Source organism: Podarcis erhardii (assembly GCF_964252035.2).
Source record: "Podarcis erhardii genome assembly, chromosome: 17".
Classification (NCBI taxonomy): Eukaryota; Metazoa; Chordata; class Lepidosauria; order Squamata; family Lacertidae; genus Podarcis; species Podarcis erhardii.
In genome coordinates this window covers 35,865,791-35,883,013 of record NC_138515.1, presented here as the reverse complement: position 1 = coordinate 35,883,013, position 17,223 = coordinate 35,865,791, and the positions used below count along the sequence as shown (strand labels likewise).

General features: G+C 45.3%; 1 protein-coding gene across 5 annotated transcripts in view; it reads left to right on the top strand.

Annotated features, from left to right (window-relative positions):
* The first annotated feature begins 180 nt into the window (after window positions 1-180).
* Window positions 181-17,223, top strand: part of VANGL1 (VANGL planar cell polarity protein 1) — a 68,124-nt gene continuing 51,081 nt past the window's right edge. Inside the window, exons 1-2 of one of the 5 annotated variants that reach the window (XM_081845244.1) lie at window positions 181-509; window positions 8,141-8,337. The gene's annotated coding sequence lies outside the window, so the exon portion shown is untranslated. Of the gene's footprint in view, window positions 510-8,140; window positions 8,338-8,374; window positions 8,554-17,223 lie in introns of those variants that run through there. The other 4 variants (XM_081845241.1, XM_081845245.1, XM_081845242.1 and 1 more) reach the window with 4 other exon arrangements.

The following is a 17,223-nucleotide window of genomic DNA, read 5'->3' as shown; positions in this document are numbered from 1 at the left end:
TCTTAGGGCCACTAAAAATGCTGTGTAGATCTTGCAAGATTTGCAAACTGCTGATGAAGTCAATCAGCCCAGTTAGGTTAATATTCTCTGTGCCAACAGTTGCCAGGAAAGTATCTACTTTGTGATGTAAGCTTAGCCCAAAATGTTGCTATGGAAACTAATTCACTAAGGATGCTTTAGGAAAAGGAGCAGAAAAAGACACAACTTTGTCCCTTGACCCTGGCTGGAGGTGGTGCCATCAAAGTGTCTGCGTGCTTCAGGGAGAAAATCAGGCAGTTCTGGGACTGGTGCTGGAAAAGACAATAAGGCCTAACTTGCCCTCTGTGAGAACCAAACACTGGCGGTTTGGGTGATGCCCCTAGAACCCTAATGGGGTCTCTGGTGGAGTGTTAATGCTGGGAACCCCTCCATTTCGGTTCAGCCTGAATATATATGTAAAATAAGCCTCAGACCATTGAGAAAGCCACCAGCCTCCAGTAAACCTTTGATCCAAGGAAGCCAGATGGAAGGTATGTCCTGAAACACTTGGGCTGCTCAGAGCCTGGGGGGTGGAGAATGATAGGATATTTAGAAAAATGAAATAACTTGAAATAACTTGCCCAGGATGCTGCCAATGATCTGAAAGGCTGCCTCCATTCCTACCAACCTTTTCAGGAGTTAATATTTGCATGGGGGCAGCCTCTTGTGTTAGTTCCACCCACCATCAGAAGTGTGGGGAATGGAGGGTCTTCTCGGTAGTGGCACCTGTACTGTGGGATGCCCTCCCACCAGATGTCAAAGAGAAAAACAACTACCAGACTTTTAGAAGACACCTGAAGGCAGCCCTGTTTAGGGAAGCTTTTAATGTTTAACAGACTATTGTATTTTAATATGTTGGAAACCGCCCAGAGTGGCTGGGGAAACCCAGCCAGACGGGCAGGGTATAAATAAATTATTATTATTGTCAGGGGCTCAGGAGCAGAGGCACAGGGAAGATGGGAAATGGAGAGCGAGGGCAAGGAATCAGAGGGCAGTGTAGGAGGAGACAGTGGTCCGAGGGATTCCATAAGCCTCTCCAGCGAATCGGAAGATTCACAGAAGGGAGCGCCAGTGGCCAGGGGTAGGGGGGTCCCAAGGGGAACGCCCCAGGAGCAAGGGGGGAGCAGGGACTCCCAGAGTAGTAGTTGGAGATCAGGACCAGCTTCCCCACCAGAGCAGAGTGGGGGGGAAGGGTCCCAGGCATCGGGACCAGTACTTCCCCCACCAGGGAGAGAAGACGAGGCAGAGCTGACCACGCCTTCCTCGGAGAGTCGTACAACGGAGGGGAGGTCAGATCCGGCCAGTGTCACGGAAGAGGGAAGCAGTGATAGAAGCAGTGTAACGGTTAGGAGAAAGGTCACTGGGTTGGCGCGAGAAGCAAGTTCAAATGTACAGGAGCGCGGGACAGCAGAGAGTGAGGATGGGGAACCGGGTCCTAAAGCACGCCGGAGGCAAGGGGAGGAGCTAAGCGACTCAGCGTCGGAAGAGTCCAGGAAGGGCAATGCCCCAGAGGGCAGGAGGACCCAGAGGAGGAGAGAGCAGCGCAGAAGGTGGAGCAGGGCTAGGATCTTAAACTGGTGCGGAAGGGGAAGTGATTCAGATAGGACTTCGCCGATCTAGAGTCTAGACGTAGGGTTGCACGCTCTGGCTTTAAAATGGAAACTATACTTCAATAAAGACTTTTGTACATAATATCAGCCTGGCGTTGGTCCTCTGTGAGCTGGGACCTAGAGGCAGCCCTGACAATTATATTATTTACTGCTGAAGATTTCATATTTTTTAACCCTGACATTTTTGTCACGCTCATCTCCTTTTGCTGAAGTTTAAACTGTTCTCCATCTGGAACAGTTACCTGCATTGCAGAGGGTTGGACTAGATGACCCCTGGGTTCCCTTTCTAACTGGGCTTCTATTATCATTTTTTTTATCATTGCATGCTATATGGCTGTCACCACCCTGGGACCTTCTTGTGAAGGGCAGGTAAGAAATCTTAAAAGGGAAGACGTGTGTGCAAAGAGACATTTTTCTGGGACTTAGGCTCCTGGGCCTCAGTTTGCCAACATCTAACTAAAGAGAGGGGAAGGCATGCAGCAGGAGGAAGAAGCTGGAGACCACCTCCCCAAAGGTGGACAAAGACAGCAAACGGGGTCTTGAGGGACACAGACTCACAGCTGGGAAGACTTGGGAGACACGTACAAGAAACAGGGGGTGGAGAAAGCAGAAATCTGGCAAACCCTGAAGGCCAGCAGCCCCATCCCCTTTGCTCCCCTCCCCAATTTCATGAGAGAAACTGGGAGGCCTGAAAGATGGAGCGTGGCCAGGGACAGGACTATTTGCAGGTGTGCACAATTGCAGAGCAGCTACAGTCTTGCATCCTACGGAAACTCCATGCACCCCAACTGCCATGATGTACAGGCCTCACCCAGCTGCAGCCAACCCACTGGGAAACCCATCCTGTCGAGCACAATCCGGCCTTGGGCAGCTGGGCCTATGACATCCCCTACGGTGGGCAAAAGCCAAACTCAGAATGTCAGAATGACAAAACCTCTGGAACGACTGAGGCACCTTCAAATATGTAGTGTGATTTGTTGGCTGAGATCATTTACTTTCAGAAGTAGGCAGGGGCGCCGACTTATAAAAAATATTGGGGGGGCCCATACCGGGGTCCTGCCCCGGGAAGTTTGCTAAATTTTAGATGAAAATTAGTGAGTTTTAAAGTTTTTTTAAAGTATTTTAGAGTCATATGATCAACATTAGAACCCCGAAAACTCGACTCTCTATAACTCCACACTCCGGGAAACTCGACAAGCCTGAAACACTTTTTGGCTTTGAAAAAAGAAACAAAACATAAACATGCACGGTATTTTCGTAAAAAGCTAATTTAATTTACAGTAACAATTATGCTTATAGACTATTACAGAGCAGTGAATATATAGCTCTGAAAAGATTGAAATGATATTGTCAGGGGTTCAGGAGCAGAGACACATGAGAAGGAGCAAATGGAGAGTGAGGAGGAGGAATACGAGGGGGGTGTAGGCAGAGAGGTCAGAGAGATTCCACGAGTCTCTCCAGCGAATCGGAAGATTCACAGAAGGGAGCGCCGATGGCCAGGGCAAGGGGGGTGCCAAGGGGGAAACCCCAGAAGGAAGGGGCCAGCGGGGACTCCCTGAGCAGCAGTTGGAAATCAGGACCAGCGTCCCCACCAGAGCGTAGTGGGGGGGAGGAGTCCCAGGCATCGGGACCAGTCTTCCCACCACCAGAGGGAGGAGAGGAGTCAGGATTGGCCACGCCTCCATCGGAGAGCGGGGAAACAGTCAAGAGGAAAGTCACCGGCTGGGCGCGCGCGCCAAGTTCAAATGTACAGGCGAGCGGCACAGCAAGTAGCCCGGAGAGGGAACCAGGTCCTAAAGCCCGCCGGAAGGAAGGGCAAGACTCAGGGGGGTCAGCGTCGGAAGAGTCCAGGAGGGAGGAAACCCCAGGGGGCAGAAGGACCCAGAGGAGGAAGGAACAGCGCAGGAGGTGGAGCCGGGCTAGGATCTTAAACTGGTGCGGAAGGGGCAGTGACTCACAGGGGACTTCGCCGATCTAGAGTCTAGACGTAGGGTTGCACGCTCTGGCTTTAAAATGGAAATTGTACTTCAATAAAGACTTTTGTACATAATATCAGCCTGGCGTTGGTCCTCTGTGAGCTGGGACCTAGAGGCAGCCCTGACAGATATTTAAATAAATCCTAAACTATCATTAAAAGAATAAAACATAAAATATTGCTGTCGCACAGTAATAGCACTTTGATTAATAAGTGAAATAGCTAATTTAAGCTTACTTTGAATAAGGCTGAGGGTTCATTAAATAAAAATAATATCTCAAAGTTAATGCTTTAATACAGTTAATAAAGTTAATACAGTATGCCTAATACTGTATGTAAATACTGTAATACTGTATGTAAATAACGGGCTTTAATTGGGTCTTACACCCTAAAAATATTTAAGTATTTGAAAATAACAATTACAGTACTATAGTAATATAGAAATACAGTACTAAACGAGTACTAATATTTCGAAACTGAAAATTTAACATTCTGTATGTATTTAATTCTCTATTTTATAAAGATTTTTAATATCTGACAGAGAGTTTGGAGTAGCCCAATGCAAAAATCCTGAGGATCCATGTGGATCCATGCTTTGTAACCACGTTTTTGCACCACTGTGGCCCTAGGCAACAGTGGGTGCGTGATTTTTTTGGTGCAAGATGTAGCCATGAACATGCTATGTGATCTGATGGTGAATTTGGGGTGACCCAATGCAAAGATCCTGAGGATCCATGTGGATCCGTGCTTTGTAACCACGTTTTTGCACCACTGTGGCCCTAGGCAACAGTGGGTGCGTGATTTTTTTGGTGCAAGATGTAGCCATGAACATGCTATGTGATCTGATGGTGAATTTGGGGTGACCCAATGCAAAAATCCTGAGGATCCATGTGGATCCGTGCTTTGTAACCACGTTTTTGCACCATTGTGGCCCCAGGCCACAGTGGGTGCGTGATTTTTTTGGTGCAGGCTGTAGCCATGGACATGCTATGTTATCTGATGGTGAATTTGGGGTGACCCAGTGCAAAGATCCTGTGGATCCATGCTTTGTAACCACGTTTTTGCACCATTGCGGCTCCAGGCAACAGTGGGTGCGTGATTTTTTTGGTACAGACTGTAGCCATGGACATGTAATGTGATCTGATGGTGAATTTGGGGTGACCCAATGCAAAAATCCTGAGGATCCATGTGGATCCGTGCTTTGTCACCACGTTTTTGCACCACTGTGACCCTAGGCAATAGTGGGTGCATGATTTTTTTGGTGCAAGATGTAGCCATGAACATGCTATGTGATCTGATGGTGAATTTGGGGTGACCCAATGCAAAAATCCTGAGGATCCATGTGGATCCGTGCTTTGTAACCACGTTTTTGCACCACTGTGACCCTAGGCAACAGTGGGTGCGTGATTTTTTTGGTGCAGGCTGTAGCCATGGACATGCTATGTTATCTGATGGTGAATTTGGGGTGACCCAGTGCAAAGATCCTGTGGATCCATGCTTTGTAACCACGTTTTTGCACCATTGTGGCCCCAGGCCACAGTGGGTGCCAGTGGCGTAGCGTGGGTTGTCGGCACCCGGGGCAAGGCAAGTAATTTGCGCCCCCTAACCCGTGGATTTGCGCCCCCTAACCCGTGGATTTGCCCTAACCCCAGATGTTGCGCCCGGTGCGGCCGGCCCCCCCTGCACCCCCCACGCTACGCCACTGGTGGGTGCGTGATTTTTTTGGTACAGACTGTAGCCATGGACATGTAATGTGATCTGATGGTGAATTTGGGGTGACCCAATGCAAAAATCCTGAGGATCCATGTGGATCCGTGCTTTGTCACCACGTTTTAAATGGGGAGGGAAGGAAAAACACAGAAGGGACAAGAAGCACAAGAGGGGTGTGCGGAGAAGCAGCTGGCTAAGAATGCAGGGAAGGAGTTTAACGGGGTGGGGGGGAGGAAAGGAAGGCAAAAGTCCCGGTCCCCCCAAGCCAGCCCTCTCTCTCTCTCTCTCTCTCGCACCTGCGAGTCCCTAGAGCACGGAGAGGAGGAGGTGGTGGGCTGGAGCCGGCACGCAGTGTGACTAGGAAAGAATTAGAAGGAAGGACTCGATCCTTTCCTTAACCCTCTGCTTGCCAGGAGGGCAGGGGATTCCCTGCTCTTTGTTGAGTTTGAGCAACGCAGCAACAGAAGCGGGTGGGCAGTAAGACCCTGAGGCAGAATGCAGGAAAGCAGCAGCTTCCGCCTTCCCTCCGCCCGACCGCCCGATCTGATTTTTGCCTGATTTTTGCCCCTGCCCTCCGGAGTCAGCTCCAGGGACCACACATTCGCTCAATAACACGCACAGACATTTCCCCTTACTTTTTAGGAGAAAAAAATCTGCGTGTTATAGAGCGAAATTTAAGGTAATATTTTTTTTTAATTATTTGGGGGGGCTGAACCCCCCCAAACGAATTTTTGAGGGGGCTCGGGCCCCCTCAGGCCCCATGGAGTCGGCGCCTATGGAAGTAGGCACTCTGGTATGGCTTCCCTGTATCACATACGCAGCCCAACAAGGTAAGAAGAAACCACTGACGGCACATGAATCAATATGACTCAACCTTTCCCACACACAGATGCAAACAAATCTCACTGCAGCCAACTAAAGACAACCAACCACGCCCTCTCCCCCCCCCCCCCAATCTCTCACTACTACCAAGGAAAAATATAATAAAACGGATAGAAAGAGAACCTGCCCAAGTGACACGGGCATAAAACCCCACAGACACACTTAGGTATTATTGTCCCAACCCCCTCTCCCCCCTTCTTCCCCAGCCTTATTCTGTATACAACAATAACCTTTTATACATAATGTTTTTACATCAAATATAAAAAAGACTCTGCAACTTGAAAAAAGAGAGAATGCACGTTGTTTTGTAAACCAAGGAAATCTTTAATATATATGTTTTTAAAGGCACGCCTATGTTGATACAGCAGAACCAGCAGATAAGTTTTGAGTGATAATATTACATGTTTTATTTTAATTATCCCATATTTATCCATGTTTGATAACTTTTTACAATGGGGGTGGTGATGTAATGGGAAGTTGAGGGACCTGCACAGTTCCTTGGGGCTGTTTTCAGTTCATGTGAAGGGTCTTAGAGGCTCCTCTGAAAATTTGATTGATTGATTGATTGATTGCCCCTCATCCAAAAATTTCAGGGCATAAAAATACAAAAAAAAAAAAAAATACAGAATAAAAACAAGGGGGGAAATCAATAACCACCCCCTATCCCACAAAAACATTCAAGGCCTCAGTTCACAAGGAACGTTTTTCCTTGGTATCTATAGGTAGTATAATGAAGGCACCAGGTGAGCCTCACTTGGGAGAATAAAGCCCCTTTTATTTTTTATTTTTTTAAAAAATCCCCATTCTTAGTGCCTGTTGGTGGACCCAGAAACATGGCACCATTTCCTTCAGCCCTTTTCTTGGAAATGCAGGCAGGGCACTGCTAGAAAGCGGGAGAGAGGGCAATGTCTTCTGCTCCGAATCTCTCTGTGTATGTGTGTTGGGGGGCAGGCAGGGGGCAGAGAGAGTTAAAGGCTTAAGTCCTGGTGTCAGGGGTTCAGAAGGAGAGACACAGGAGGGGGAGCAAATGGAGAGTGAGGAGGAGGAGTCCGAGGGGGGCGCAGGCAGTGACAGTGGAAAGAGTTATTCCACAAGCCTCTCCAGCGAATCGGAGGACTCGCAGAAGGGAGCGCCGATGGCCAGAGCGAGGGGGGTTCCAGGGGGGAAGCCCCAGGAGGAAGGGGCCAGCGGGGAGTCCCTGAGCAGCAGTTGGAAATCAGGACCAGCTTCCCCATCAGAGCGCAGTGGGGAGGGGGAGTCCCAGGAATCGGGACCAGTGCTCTCACCACCAGCGGGAGGAGAGGAGTCAGGTTTGGTCACGCCCACATCAGGAAGCGGGGAAACGGTCAGGAGGAAGGTTACCGGCTGGGCGCGCGCGCGCCAAGTTCAAATGTACAGGCGAGCGGCACAGCAGGGAGCCCGGGTAGGGAGCCAGGTCCTAAAGCCCGCCGGAAGGAAGGGGAAGACCAAGGGGGGTCAGCGTCAGAGGAGTCCAGGAAGGAGGAGACCCCAGAGGACAGAAAGACCCAGCGAGGGAAAGAACAGCGTAGGAGGTGGAGCCGGGCGAGGATCTTAAACTGGTGTGGGAGGAGCAGTGAGTCAGAGGGGACTTAGCCGGTCTAGCGTCGAGACGTGGGTCTGCGCGCCCAGAGCCTTGAAATGGAAACTAAACTTCAATAAAGACTTTGTATATTATATCCACCGGGCGTTGGTCCTCTGTGAGCTGGGACCTAGAGGCAGACCTGACACCTGGTTATAGAAGAAACCTTTTTGCCTGCTGCCTAAAAAAATATGATGGTAGTCCCAGTGCAACTATACAACTGTGAAGCCTTTTTTATCTCATGTAATTGACTAGAGGATAATTTGTCTGTGAAAGAAAGAGTTCTGCGTCTTGCCAGGGAGATTGAGAATTCTAAGTTCCTTTAATCCATTTTTTTTGTTTTAGATCCCTTTTTCCAGATTTACCCCAGTGAGGGGTAAATTAAAGGGCAGGGCAGGTGCTTGGAAGCCAGATGAAGATACCAAGTGTTGACGTGGGTCTGAGATGGAGAAAGAGAGAGAGCCCACAGTCCAATGGGTGAGGCCTTGGCCAAATCTGACTTCACAATGGGCTGTGGAATGTTTTGCTTCCCAGGAAACCAGGTGAGTTGTTTGAAAGAATCCTGAGATCAGTTAAAAGCTCAGTCAACTGTCTCCTTCAGATCAGTTGACACCAGAGATGTCTTGCTGCTTTAGAGAACTGTCTTTTTTTGGATCAGTTGACAGTGGAAACATCTGTCTCCTTCGGACAACTATCTTTGGCTCAGTTGAAAGCCCAGAGAATGGTATTCTGCCTCCCTTGCTGCCACAGAAGGTAAGGTAAGCCAAAGTGAACTTCTGCAACCAAAGAGGAAAATGATATCAAAATTATACAGCTTGCTCCTTGAATGGGAACTGAAAGATGAGATAATAAAAGAACCAATGATAAAATGGTCACAAGAGCTGGGCCAGACAATTCATTTAGACAGATGGGAAAGATTATGGAAAACTAATATAAATTTTACAGCGTGCTATTCGATTAAGGAAAATATAGCGAAGGTGTTTTACCGCTGGTACCTCACCCCAGTGAAACTATCAAAAATGTATAAAAAACAATCAAATCTCTGTTGGTGGTCACGATATATCATATGTGGTGGGGGTGCAAAGTGGTGAAACAATTCTGGATTATGATCCATGAAGAGCTTTAAAATATATTTAGGAGTTCAATCTTTAAAAAAACCAGAGGCATTTTTGCTGGTTTTAGTACTGAGTGACATTCTGTACTCCTTTACGCAACCACAGCAGCCAGAATCGTAGTGGCAAAAAATTGGAAAACTGATAAAATACCAGAATTATTAGAATGGAGAATCAAATTTCTTGAATTCATGGAGATGGCAAAATTAACAGCATCAACTAGATGCTACTCTAATCAAAAAATTAATAAAGAGTGGGAATGTGTTAAGGCAAAATAAAAAAATTCCTTCCAGTAGCACCTAAAAGACCAACTAAGTTAGTTCTAGGTATGAGCTTTCGTGTGCATGCACACTTCTTCAGATACACTTCAGATACAGTGTGTATCTGAAGAAGTGTGCATGCACACGAAAGCTCATACCTAGAACTAACTTAGTTGGTCTTTAAGGTGCTACTGGAAGGAATTTTTTTATTTTGGTTTGACTATGGCAGACCAACACAGCTACCTATCTGTAAATGCGTTAAGGGTTAGGGTTAGGATCAGTGTAAATGAAAACATGAGACTTATGGTTTTGTTACATATTATTTTATTTTGGAGTTGTCTGCTTATTTTGGAGTTGTTTGTTGTAAAGAATTGTCAGGGGTTCAGAAGGAGAGACACAGGAGGGGGAGCAAATGGAGAGTGAGGAGGAGGAGTCCGAGGGGGGCGCAGGCAGTGACAGTGGAAAGAGTTATTCCACAAGCCTCTCCAGCGAATCGGAGGACTCACAGAAGGGAGCGCCGATGGCCAGAGCGAGGGGGGTTCCAGGGGGGAAGCCCCAGGAGGAAGGGGCCAGCGGGGAGTCCGGAGCAGCAGTTGGAAATCAGGACCAGCTTCCCCACCAGAGCGCAGTGGGGAGGGGGAGTCCCAGGAATCGGGACCAGTGCTCTCACCACCAGCGGGAGGAGAGGAGTCAGGTTTGGTCACGCCCACATCAGGAAGCGGGGAAACGGTCAAGAGGAAGGTTACCGGCTGGGCGCGCGCGCCAAGTTCAAATGTACAGGCGAGCGGCACAGCAGGGAGCCCGGGTAGGGAGCCAGGTCCTAAAGCCCGCCGGAAGGAAGGGGAAGACCAGGGGGGGTCAGCGTCAGAGGAGTCCAGGAAGGAGGAAACCCCAGAGGACAGAAGGACCCAGCGAAGGAAAGAACAGCGTAGGAGGTGGAGCCGGGCTAGGATCTTAAACTGGTGTGGGAGGAGCAGTGAGTCAGAGGGGACTAAGCCGGTCTAGCGTGGAAACGTGGGTCTGCGCGCCCAGAGCTTTGAAATGGAAACTAAACTTCAATAAAGACTTTTGTATATTATATCCACCGGGCGTTGGTCCTCTGTGAGCTGGGATCTAGAGGCAGACCTGACAAGAATGTATATTATGTGAATAAAATAATAAAGGAAGAAAATCTGGGATTAAAAAAAAAAAGAAGGTAAGATAAGCAGGGAAGAAGGGAGACATGCTGAAGCCTTGGTCGTCCCCCCACCGCATGAGCAGTTTTAAAAGTTGCTCCTTGGTTATTTGATCTTCATAAATGCTATGCTTGCAGGGAGTGTTCTGGTTAATTTTCTGAGGGGTTTTATTTGGGGGGGAGGGTGGTTGTCTCCATCCAAATGACAGGAGAATTACCACCTCCCCCTCAAAAAAAAATCAGTAAAATGCTCCCCCTGTCCCCAATTTCACCACCCACAAATAGGAATTTCTAGGAGCTTGTTTTTCACTCAGCCCTGAAATACACACCCCACCTCTGCAGGGCTCACACCTGCATTCTTAAGTACTCCTTCCCTCGGGCGCATTGCCAGCATCTTGAATTAGTTTCTCAACAGCAGATCCAAGATGTCGGATGTCATGGAGTAGGGGGAGGAGGAAAATTGGAATCTAGACACATAAAACAGAATGAATTAGCATCATACCATTGGATAACTAGTCAGGAGTTTGTCCTGACCCTGATTGTGAATGGCCAAAACTAGCCTCTCACTGTCAAGTGCGGAAAGTGGACCAAAGGACCTTTTTAGGAAAGCAGAGCCTGGGATCAGTTCTGCACTCAAAATGAAAAATTGTGTCACTGTGGAAAGAGAAGTGACTGGCTGTGACCTTTGTATGTTTAAAAAATTGTGGTGACTTAATGGTGCCGCTCTCGAGGCTTCACCCAGGGCAAAAAACCTGGCTTGCCCCCCTCACTCCCATAGCTCTGGGTCATAGCACTTTGTGGAGCACATGCTCTGCATGCAGAAGTTCAATCCCCTCTGGGAAGGAAAGACTCCTGCCTGAGGCTTTGGAGAGACACCTGCCAGTCAGCATGGAGGTGGACCAATGATCTGACTGGACAAGGCAGCTCCTTAAAGTCCAGCAAGGCTGTCTCTTTGGGCATCGCCGCTCCCAGTCCAGGAAGAGAGCGGGATCAATCTCTCTTTGAAAGGCAGAACCCAACTTTTTTTATAAAGGCAGGGGGAATCTATTTTAGCTGTGTTGTTTCCAAACCCTGGTGGGATTTGGCCTCTGTCTGACGTTCCTCCCCTTTCCGCCTTCTTTGTGCACAGCTGTTTATGATGGAGGCTTCTCACCTGTGGTTCCTGCACATCTCAACTGTCCTCTTCTACCACTTCCCCAACCTTGGAGAGTTTCTAAAGATCCCAACTAAGGCTGCTTCTGCTTCTCAGCTGGAGACCCTCCAGACCATTGTGCAGGCCATGCCTCATTGTGGATGGTTCATGAGCAGAGGGAAATGGTCCCTCTCCCCAGCTCATAGGCCTCACTCAGGAGGAAAATTGGAGGACAGCACTAGATGAGCCCTGCAGCAACTGGATCAGGCCCAAGGAACCCTGCTAGAGTGGCAGCCTGTTCTCAAAAGGGCCTACAAGCAGCATGGCAAGAGGCCAATGATAAAAAGGGAGACCATAAAACCATGTTTCCTCGTTCAAAGGTGGGAAACTGCACAGCCCAGCCCTGGTTTGTGGATTCTTCCTCCGTCTTGTCTCTCTTCAGATCCCCAAGTGCTCTACCACTTCATCGACACTTCAGAAGTGGCACCCTGGGTATATAAGCTGGTGGCGTCCAGCCCTTCAGAAAGGAGGCAGGTACTTACTCCACAAATGGATCAGATCTGGAGCCAGACTATTCTCCGTGTGGCTGTTGCACATTCATCCTCCACTTCCCTGCTTTTTCAGTCATGGGTGTTTCTTGCTATTCGGCTGCTTGCTGTCCAGCTGTGGGCGAAGCTTGACAAGATTCCTCCAGCCTGAGTTTGGGAAGGTTTTGAAGCTCCCACCATAGTCCTTCACCAAGAGGAACAGACAGCAGCCACCCCATAAGAAGGGAGCAGCCCCCCCAAGAGACGAGAGCATCTCTATACTCCCAAGTATCTGTTTCTTTAAAACATATTAGCATTTTTTCTATTGTTTTATTATTATTATTGCTTTTAAATTACTTCATTGAACTTAAAAAAATAACACAATATCAAAATTATCCATAACAAATAAACATCAAAGAATTGTCAATATCAATCACACTTGATCACAGTCGTCTTCTAGTTCCATTGACTTCCCGCCAACTCCATCTAGCTTTAAATGTATATTTATCTAGCACACTGTGTCTATTTTAACTAATTGCTTAGCCAAGATACTGTACTTTCTTAAACTTGTTGGATGTATAACAGAAGCTATTCAAAGGCTGCCACAGACTTTATGTTGTTGCAATCTTTTATGTAACTTTTAAATAAACCCCATTTATTGAAAAATCATTAATGTTTTCATTTATTTTCTAAATTACAGTAGTAGCACCAATGAAACAACAAATTGTCCAACAACAAACAACTAAAATTTGTCCTGGTATTTGTACAGACTTGTATCATTATAATAAAGGTTAATTTTTTTATACTTTTTATTAGTTTTACATTTTTAATTTGACATTAAAACATAAGGTACAATAATAAAATACATAATTCTCTGACTTCCTTCCTCCCCTCCGTGGCCACTAGCATTTTCTTCTGCATCTCATACCATCCTTCATTTATCTATAAAACTCAAGTCTTAACCATAGCCTTTTTTTACATTGAATGTGTTATTGTAGTCCTGCATGTTTTTAACTGTTTACAATGTTCTTTCAAATAAATTTCCCAATCTTTATTAAAGTTTTTATCATCCTGGTTTCCGATTTTTCCAGTCATTTTCACTATTTCAGCATAGTCCAACATTCTTGTTATCCACTCTTCTTTTGTAGAAATCTTCTGGTCCTTCCAGTTCCGGGCTAAGAGCATCCGGCTTGCGGTCGTAGCATACATGAACAATCTTTTCTGCTCCCTTGGAATCTCTGCACCTAAAATTCCTAATTAAAAAAGCTGCTGTTTTTTTAACAAGTGTTATTTTAAACATTTTTTAACTCATAATTTCCCAGTATGCTTTTATCTTTTTACAACTCTACCACATATGATAAAAGGTGCTCTCTTTTTCTTTATATTTCCAACATATATTTGAACTATTATACATTTTTGCTAGTTTACTAGGAGTTAAATACCATCTATACGTCATTTTCATATAGTTTTCTTTTAATGTACCGCATGGCGTAAATTTTAAATCTTTCCTCCACAACTTCTCCCATGCAGTTGTATATTATAACCAAAATCTCTTGTGCATTGTATCATTACCAATTTAACCTCTTCATCCTTAGTATCCTATTCTAGTAACATCTTATACATTTTAGACAGCGTTTTTACATTATTTTCTACCAGTTCCTTTTCAAACCTTGTCATTTCATTACTAAATCCATTCCTTTTGTCAGTTTTAAATACATCATTTAATTGGTGATTATAATATTACTGAGTATAATAAAGTTTCATTGAATTATTACTAAAGGTCTCCTTTGGTGGTTTCCTTCTGTGATCTAAGCCATTGTCTCTCAACCTTGGACCTCCATCATCCCTGACCACTAGTCCTACTAGCTAAGGATGATGGGCATTGTAGTCCAAAAACAGCTGGAGGCCCAAGGTTGAGAAGCACTGATCTAAACAATTCATATATTCGATAAACATTTGCCATGTATTCAGTGTTCGGATCCTCCCCTTTCTTCCAGGATCTGAGCAATCTGCATCCGTGCAGGTGTTAACAGAAATGCTGGAAGCTCATTATTGGGCTAACCTTGAGTGATCAAGAGTCTTAATTCCTAGCAGCATCACTGCAGGAGACAATTTAACCACCATGTTACATACTAAGTTATTTTTTTAAAATACATTGCTCCAGAAACTTTTAATGTTATCACAGTGCCACCACACATGGATATAAGTACCTTTAATAGCACATTTCCCTCAACAATTGGGGCCAACTTCTTTAGCTATCTAGGATAGCCTTACTGGTGCATAATGCCACTTGTGCAATAACTTCAACGCAGACTCCCAGATTATGACAGAAACTGATTTCACTGTCAGACCACAAGGCAGCCTATTTTTCATTAGTTATTTGAATTTCTAGGTCCATTGCTCAGGGCATTTCTAGGTCCATTGCACTTAAAAGATTAACATATTCAGGGGCTATTAGGGCTCTATACACTGAAGACACTATCTCCTTAAACAATTGAAAAGTTAACAAAAATGTCTTCTAAAATTGTCAGATTCTTGCATGCCTGGGCAGAGATATCTGGTTTTAAAAGGAATCCTAACAGCTGATTAAGGTGATATCACAATCATTTGAGATTTGGTAGACTGACAAGGAAAAGTTCCCTTCATGTGGGAATACCATTTACATTAAAATATTTCAGCTGTTCTGTTCCCAACTACTCCAATCCGGCCATGCCCCCTGCCTCCTGAAAAGACAGGTGGAATCGGTGGGGTGGGGTGTGAGAGGAGAGACCAGCAGGACTAGCTTTAAAAACTTCTGATTTCCATATGGTCACTGTATCACATAGGAAGGGGTTTGTGTTTCAGCAAGCACAGTTAGTAAGAAAAGACCTGCTCTATAGATTGGTTCTGAAAGTTCTGTTTTCACACATGGTTTCCCCTTCAGCTGGTGGATTAGCGCCATCAAGTTTTTAAATTGAAAAAGCATTCTACTAGGTTCAGAGATGTGGGATTCAGAATCTGCCCCCACAAACACTCCCATATACAGTTCCAGCTCCCAGCCGTGCCCTCTTCCCCTCATGTATAAACTTGTCTGTTGTGTGTTGCCATATTTTGAATTGCTGAGGCATAATTACAATTGGCAACACTGGAAGAGAAATAAAAAGCTCAGTTGGTTCTCTTCTTTGGTAACACCCCTGAATTATTTTCCTCCTCTGTTCCACCAATCTTTGTGGGAATAATAAATACTGCACTGACCTATGCAGGATTGCTGTAAGGATTTCTGAGATAATGCACGTGAAAGCTCAATACAGTAAATGTATGCCTTTTTTTCTGTCATGGTGGAGCACAGACATTTTGATTTCATTTTAAAAAATGTTTCTGGTTGCTTGGTGTTAATTTTTAATTTTTTCCTTTCTGTGGTTGCTCTGTTTAGTTGCTTCACGTCAGCTAGTCTTTAGGATTCAAGACATAAACCTATACGTGCTTACTCAGAAGTGTCTTACTATGTTCAGTTGGGCTTACTCACAGGTGAGTGAGCATAGGTTTGAAGACTTAGCTGCCATCCCAGGTTATCTGTAAAATTCATATCCAGACCGGATATTGAATGCATCTTCTCTCTGTCAACATGAACACATGTTGATGTGTGCACACTGCAAGTCCCCATGCAATACAGAGGTGGCCTTTTTGCATACTAAGGGAGGAAAGCTTGTTTCGAACTGTATATTGTAAGGCAATAATGTTTCTCCCAACCATATCTATTTTAAACTTTATTTCATTCCATTTATCTGCTGGATTGGGTTGTACCTAATCCCTTTCCTCACACGTTTTTCCCTCACAACAAACCTGTAAGGTAGGTTTGGCTGAGAGGTTGTAATTGGCTCAAGGTGACCATGTAAGCTTCATGGGGAAGCCAATATCTGAGTGTGTTATTATGTAGGGGGCAACACAGAGCTCACACAACAATCCTTGGTATCAGAACTGGAATGCTAAAAACAGGTAACCTCTTGAAAGTTCCAGAGGGCACAAAACACCACAGTTTGATTTTTGTGTGCTTCATTGCATGAGGGCTACAAAGTGGTGTGTATTGGAGTTGTATTTAGAAGTCAGACTTTGCACTTTTTCCAGATAAAGCAAAATTTTGCCCACACCATCACCTCCATCTCACTAAACCGGTGGCAAAGTGGGGTGCCAATCTGTGGCTCATCTCAGGTACCAAAATGTCTTGTTCTAGCCCTGACAGCTGGTGCACGCACTGTACAAAGAGGTGAGTTTTCTTTGGGCAGTAAATAACAGCAGAATGCGATCAGGTCATTCTCAACACTTACTCAACATTAGATAGACTGTGAGCAGATGTTTCAGCAAGTCATGCACACGGTCAGGGTTCTATTGGGAGAGCACTTCACATCCCCAAACAACAAATTTTAGAGGCTTTTCTCGAAATGCCCACCTTTGGCGTCTCCTGTCTCCATGGCTCAGGTGATTCTCAAGGCATTATGAATACTACAGGCATTGTACACATTCAAAATGAAAAGTATATGCTTACTTTTTGTATACTAGAACCTCTGTAGGGCAGCTTGAATATTCAGTGTATCTGATGTTGCATTTTGAATCTGACAAGGACCAAGGTAACTGAACAACTTCCAGATATGTAAAGTTATTACTTGGCTAGTTATATTGCATGCCCATCCATCCAGGGTCTATTTTTATTTCTTATCTAACTTTATGAAGTTGTATCACAGTTGATTGTTAACCATTCAGGCATGTAGTAGTGAAAGTAATAGTGTCGTTGGCATATAGTAAACAAAGGGGTTTCTGCTACCAGCTAATCTCAAACATATGGTTTGGGGAGAGACATATGGTGTTCTTCAGATAAAGAACACATCCTTGTCTTACCCTTGCCTTTATTAGAATGGAGTTGGTAAGATTTACCTTGGGATTACATGTAATATCTGTTTTTGGTGTTTTGGTGTTTTTTTAAAAAAGCTGTCCCTAGAGTTAATCTCTTTTGAATCAAAAACAGACTTAAGATATACAGTAGAGAGAATATAGTTTTCCTGTTTGATGTTAGAAAATACGGGCTGAAAAATATTTCAGCCCTCTGCTTCCTGGCACAGAAACATGAATCTTACCATATTGGCCGAAATATAAGCCACACCCAAATATAAGCTGCACCTTTAAAATTCGGGGGGGGGGGGAGAGGAGAGAGAATACCCAAATATAAGCCACTCCCTTAAAATTCTGCGG